The sequence below is a fragment of the Peromyscus eremicus genome, chromosome 22 (genome assembly GCF_949786415.1).
Source record: "Peromyscus eremicus chromosome 22, PerEre_H2_v1, whole genome shotgun sequence".
NCBI classification, from domain to species: domain Eukaryota; kingdom Metazoa; phylum Chordata; class Mammalia; order Rodentia; family Cricetidae; genus Peromyscus; species Peromyscus eremicus.
The window spans coordinates 3390903-3397215 of NC_081437.1; the positions used below are offsets into that span (position 1 = coordinate 3390903).

Genomic DNA, 6313 nt, shown 5'->3' on the forward strand with positions numbered 1-6313 from the left:
ATAGAAATGTCGCTAAGTTAAACTCATTTAATTTTTTTTTTTTGTTGCCCAGAACTGTGTAATTTTGTGGTACTAATTCTAAAAATTGTCTCAAAAGAGACAATTTTGTAAGAAAAGTCTAGTTAGTTGAAATCATTGTTAGAACTTAACTTGCCATATAGACTGGAGAGTTTTCCTCTCTGGAAAAATATGCATGATTAAATCATTCAGATAAAGTAGAGGACTGCAAATGCGTTCCCTTTGGTGCCTCAGTAGCTCTCAGGTCTGTAATGAAAGAGCTCGTGTGTGTATGCCTTAAAGATATTGCTAATCTCGAGTGTAACATGGAAACCTTTCATGGAACAGGCTCACGCTGCAAAGGATAGTGATATCCCTGTTGATATAATTAGGTATTGCAATTCAGTGAACCCAGACCCTGCAGCCTCTGTTGTAAGAAAGCTGTCTAATATTATGCACAGTAATTACTGAGCCAACATCTAAATGCATGCTCCTTCTTCTTTACCCACACCTACATTTGTTCCTATTTTCAAAATGAATTTTGAAATGTTCTTATTCTCGTAGTCTAATGACTGATTATTCAGGGTATTTCTACTCTATGATCCCGTTCATCCTTCTTACTCAATAGTGTGTCTTACTTTGGTCCTCTTTCCTTTACTTCGCTGTCCATTCTTCAAAGCTTTAGAAATAAATGTTTTGAAGTTGCACGCTGGTGAAATGACAGACCCGTATTTACCTTAAGTATTTAGAAAACACAGCCAGGAAATAGTTGGCTTGGTGTCGGTTTCAAATCTGCTGCCTGCCAGGAGACAGAGGCTGAATCCCTAGAATGAGATGCAACCCTGAAAGCGCCAGACAACGCTGTTTCCCTGGTATCTGCCATCCCCTTTCTCTCCCTACTTGGGTACTCCAATTCCGTTCAGGGAGAGAGTATGTTTAGCTCCCCACACAATTTAAACAGTAGGCTCTTTAGAAACCCACTAGGACAGGCAAGTGAAACAACAGTGTGGTGCCCGTCAATTGTGTAATCATGCACAACTCCACCCACTGGGTACAATAGACCACGAGAGCCAGTTCTGCTGCTCTTTGATACTTAGAACATAGAACTGCAACCTGGCCATCCCAGGTATTTTTTTCTTCTATTCTTTCCATTATTTCCCATGGGCGATCCAAAGTCATAGAGAGCTATGTGTTATACTCAAGTTCTAGGAAGGAAAAATATCACGGAAAAGCGGCATATAAACAGTAGTTGGATTTGCTTTGAAATGGGGACAGTAACGTTCTTAAGGTGCAAACACAACAGGAAAATGTGTGCAAGTAATATAAAGTGCTTGGTCGCTTCCATAACCTTTTGACAATGCCGTCAGTCCCCCACCCCTTGAGAGTACTATCCAATACCCCTGGGTTCACATCTTCACCAAAAAAAAAAAGCCAGTGTGCAGCCATGGCTGAGCACCCTGGAATTCCACAGAACCAGTGGGCCACCAGCCAGCAGAGGATTCTCTGTATGACCGTGGGCAATCTGGAGCAGAGTGTCCCTGTTACAGCTACCAGTGCTGCCATCGGTGCCAGAACTGTGACAAGGGCTGGCATTTTTGGTCAAAGGCACACTATGAGGACAAAAAGGGAAATCCATCATGGTTTCCTTAGGCCGTGTGTTGTGTTCCTTGGACTTCTGAAGCCGTCTTGTCCTGTGAGACAAACAGTCCCCTTACTGTTCCCAATGGCAGTTCAATTGCTTACACCCACGGTGCTCTCTTCTCACTCTCTTCACAGAATTCTGTAAGATATGGCATCGGTTGTGGGCACCTGAACCAGGCTGCAATGTTAGCCCATCAAACAAAAACTGAGGTGTGCTAGGCGTGAGGAGTGAGCTGGCAACAAAGAAGACATGGCTTATGCTTCCATGGAACTTATATTTTGCCGACCAAGGCCTTAAAATATTTTCAAGGTGACACTTACATAATTGTAGTAACTGGTGCTAGAGGATCATGAGAAAGAGGCACCAAACTACAGTCTTGGAGGATGTAAAACACTTCCTCAAAGAAGTGATATTAACCTGGAGCACAGATGTCAATGCCATTGGCAAGGGATCAACGGTTTGCTTTCTACAGGCAGGATGCACCTGAAAGACCTGGAAGCAGCAGAGCGCATGGGGAGTTGGAGAAGCAGCAATCCTGCCAAGTCTGGTGGACAGAGAAGACGAGAGAGTAGATATCCATAGGAAGCTGCAGATGGGACGCAAGAGCCGAGCCCCACAGTGCCTTGTCAAGGTCGCATGGATTTTGTATTTCAAATTGTCAGACAAAGGGGTTTTGCTTGTCTAAAGGTCTCTCAAACACAAAAGAATAAATAAAGAAAAGCATGCTTTTGAAGTGGAGAGGTTTCTTTGTGACAAGCTGACTGCCAGTAAAAGCTCCAAATCTTTCAATAGCTTATAAATAACTTGGGTTGAGTTGCCTGTGGCCTAAAGTCTAGCATTTTGAGAAATGTTCTTCCACTACGATGTTAGTAGACATGACTCAGATAACTGTTTCTCTTCTAACTGTTTTAGAATGGTAAATAATCCCCCTGACGCACTAAAGAACTGAATGGATTAGCAAAAATAAAAAAACAAAACACCTAAAATTTTACAGATTCAAATTCTTTATTTATACATTGGAGTTAATCGGCCTCCTCCTCCTCCAGGATTGCAAAGTAATGACCTGAACTACCCAGAAATTTCCAGGAGTCATTATTATAGAAATATTATATTTATGTATAACCTTTACATGAGAGAGCAAACAGCCCCAGGACCTAGACAGTTGTAATCATAATTGCTAACTTGTATCAAGCCCCAATATCATACCATCAGTATATCTAACATTTCAAGTTAGAGGTACAGTAGTTCAATAAGCTGCTTAAGAATTGCAATCAGGAAATAAGGTACTAGGGTTTATACCCAATAGCTAGTTCAAAATCTGCATCTGACTGAATGATATTTGGAAGGACTGCTCCAAGCTACGGTTAAGGAGGATTTTATTGTAGCTATGATGGAGAGTACAACCAGAAGTATTTGGAAGACATCTGAATTGAGCTGATGGGGGTGGGATGAGGGGTGTGTGGTGAGGGGATGGACGGGGAGGAAGAACAAGAGAGGAAGAGAATAGAGAAGTAGGCAAGTGGACCAAGAGAACCAAAGGAGCCAGTTGCCAAAATGGCAGAGTTCTATGGGAAAGAGAAGCTGGGGGAAGGGAAACAAAGCCCTGGGCTGGAGAGGTTTAGGGTATGGGGTGGGGATGAGAAGAGCTGAGAGGTGCCACTGAATGAATCTGGAGGCCTGCCTGAGCTTTGGTATGCCAATAGGCCCCGCAGTTAGCCATTTGTCCCTGGTTCTGTCCATACCTATATCTCAAACACTGAGTCTCTGTTTTCCCCCTGTATCCCATTCATCAATACCTTATGTCCTCAAGGATGTGAGATGCATTCTCATGAAGATTTATCACTGTGGTAGTGATTCCTGTGTTCTCTAAGATGTTCTGATAGGGATACAGTCAGCAATGGAATTGCTGGAGTTATACAGAGACCAGGAGGTATCTTAGCCTTGCTACAGTTTTTGAATGACCTTACATATGTAGTCATTGGTACTAGCAAGAGAAGTTTCATACTAGATTGTCAATGTTTCTAGGGTTTTTTCCTTTCCAAGGAAGTATTCTTTTAATTCCAGTATTTTAATTTTATTAATAAATATTTTTATTTATTCTTTGAAAATTCCACAACCATGTACAATGTATCTTGGCTAAAGCCACAGCTCGCCATCATCCAACTAGGTCTAATTCCATTTCTTTCTCCCTAAAATCTATATAGTTTATCAATCATGTATATATTACTTTAATGTAGCCTGTAAGCAAATAGAAATTTTGTGTTAGATGGTAAAAATGGTGGTAAAAGGCTATGTCCATACTAGAGATTAAAAGATACTGCAGATCTCTATGTCACCTTTCAAGTCCTGACTGCTAGCTGACTTCATAAAGAGTTCTGGATCACAACTGCACACATGTGTTTACTGTTGTCTATGACTGCTTTTCCGTGACCACTTCAGGTGAGCACTTGCTACAGAACCTTCGTAGACCAACCCCAAAATATTTAACATGTGTGCATCATTCTTGCAGTTATAGTGAGACTTGTAGGGGTGAGTGTGAAGTCAGAGGAGAAAGTCAAGAGCGTAAGTCGGGTGTAGGAAAGCCAGAAAGGCAAATATTGCTGCAGTAGACACAGTCAGAACACAGAGTGTGCTAATTGCTGAGCAGAGGGCAGCACTGAACTGTGTGTGCACGAGTAACAACCAGGACAGTACAAGGTAGCAGCGTCATCAGACAGAAGAGTGAGTGTGGCCAGGAACAGAGGGCAGGATTCAGGAGGAAAGGACTTTCCAGGGGTCAGAGCTTTAGAAAGGAGAGGGGACGAGGTATATTTAGAGACATAGAGAAGTCATAGGTTTAAGGTTTGTCAAGGAATAGACTATAGTTAAGAGACTGGGTAGTATCGTAAGAAGGAGTAATGAAAAAAATGAGTTAGGGACCAGGGTGCAATATGAAAATAGAGTGTAGTCAGGAGACCTACTGTTGTCATGGACCTTAGTGCAGTGACATGCAAGGTGATATATACAAGGAAGGAGGTATATTTAGGGAGGAGGGCATATACAAGAGATAGGTAAGTTGGAGAGTTGAATGCTGACATGGAGCAGGGTAGGATCAAAAGCATAATCAAAGGACTGAGGGGCTGTGCTGCAGAGTTGGTCCTGACCTGAACAGAGTCGGTGTGTAGGTTACATTCAGGAAGTAGACTGTCCACGTGTCGTGTCCCGAGCCAGCCTGCAGGACTCTCCTTCCAGCGGCCACCCGAGTGCAGAGTCTGAGCTGGGCAGCGCGAGTCATGGCTGGACAAGCTTTCAGAAAGTTTCTCCCGCTCTTTGATAGAGTATTGGTTGAAAGGAGTGCCGCCAAAACTGTGACCAAAGGTGGCATTATGCTTCTGGAAAAGTCCCAAGGAAAAGTATTACAAGCAACAGTAGTGACTGTGGGATTAGGCGTGGAAAAAAAAAAGGATGGAAAGAGTCAATCAATCAGTGTGAAAGTCAGAGACAAAGTTCTTCTCCCAGAATACAGAGGCACCAAATGTTCTAAACAACAAGGATTATTTCTTATTTAGAGATGGTGACATTCTTGGAAAGTAAGTGGACTGATATCCCTGTTTGAAATGGTGTCACATGAAACTGTCCATTCCACTGACATTCTGAACTATTCATCATGTAAATAATTTCCATGCCTCTCTTTTATAATAAACTGATGATGCCTAAACAAAAAGAAGAAGGGGAAGAAGAGGAAGGAGAAGGAGAAGGAGGAGGAGGAGGAGGAGGAGGAGGAGGAGGAGGAGGGAGGAGGAGGAGGAGGAGGAGGAGGAGAAGAAGAAGAAGAAGAAGAAGAAGAAGAAGAAGAAGAAGAAGAAGAAGAACTGTTATCACAGAGCAAAGTGTATTCTAGAGCAGACTGTAGCAGCCAACAGAGGGGTCAGGAAAAATAGCATAGCCAGGGAGGAGAGAGTTTTTCAAATGTAGTTAAAGAAGCCAGTTATTGTCAGGGAGGCTATTACAGAGCCAAACAGAGTGAGCCAAGCTGGCACTGGGGAAATTGAGACACCAACTTTGAAGTTCAATTCATAGTCAACGTCTGTTAGCCCTCTGGATCTCAAACCTTAGCTCTACGTAGCAAGGTGTCAAGTGTCTATTGTAAACTAGGAAGTCTGCTAAGTGTTCTTCCACCTGCTGGTTGTGCAATCACCTAGACCAAGGGCAGGTGTTATTTTGGCCTAAAGGAAATCACAGAGCCACAAAAGCAGAAACCAGTTTCTGAGTGATGCTAAGGTACTGGGATCATAGGAAGGGTTGGCACAGGGTAGCTGTGCTCTGTGTTTATACAAATAATAATGGGAATAATTATAAAACTCAATCCATATGTGCCTGCCAGCCTTCGGCATTTTATGCAATGTTCGCTGAAATTCACTATGTACAAAGAAAAGAATAGCATTTTATGCAATGAAATAGAATGCTTTATTCAAAATGATTTTTCAGCTTCAGAGAATAGTAATAACATTGTACAATAAACCAAACCTGGAGTAGATGGAGGATCCCCCCCCCCCATACTGCCAGCTGTTAATACAGTTTGACAATATACCTAATCAAAACCACATAGCTTAATTGCCTTTGATGCATTCATAATTGTATTTACCAAGACTTCAGTACACAACCTACAATACACACATGTGCCTTGATATACAG

At 42.3% G+C, this 6313-nt stretch overlaps 1 pseudogene; it reads left to right on the top strand.

Annotated features, from left to right (window-relative positions):
* Nucleotides 1-4911: 4911 nt before the first annotated feature.
* Nucleotides 4912-5221, top strand: LOC131897361 (10 kDa heat shock protein, mitochondrial-like; annotated as a pseudogene).
* Nucleotides 5222-6313: the final 1092 nt, after the last annotated feature.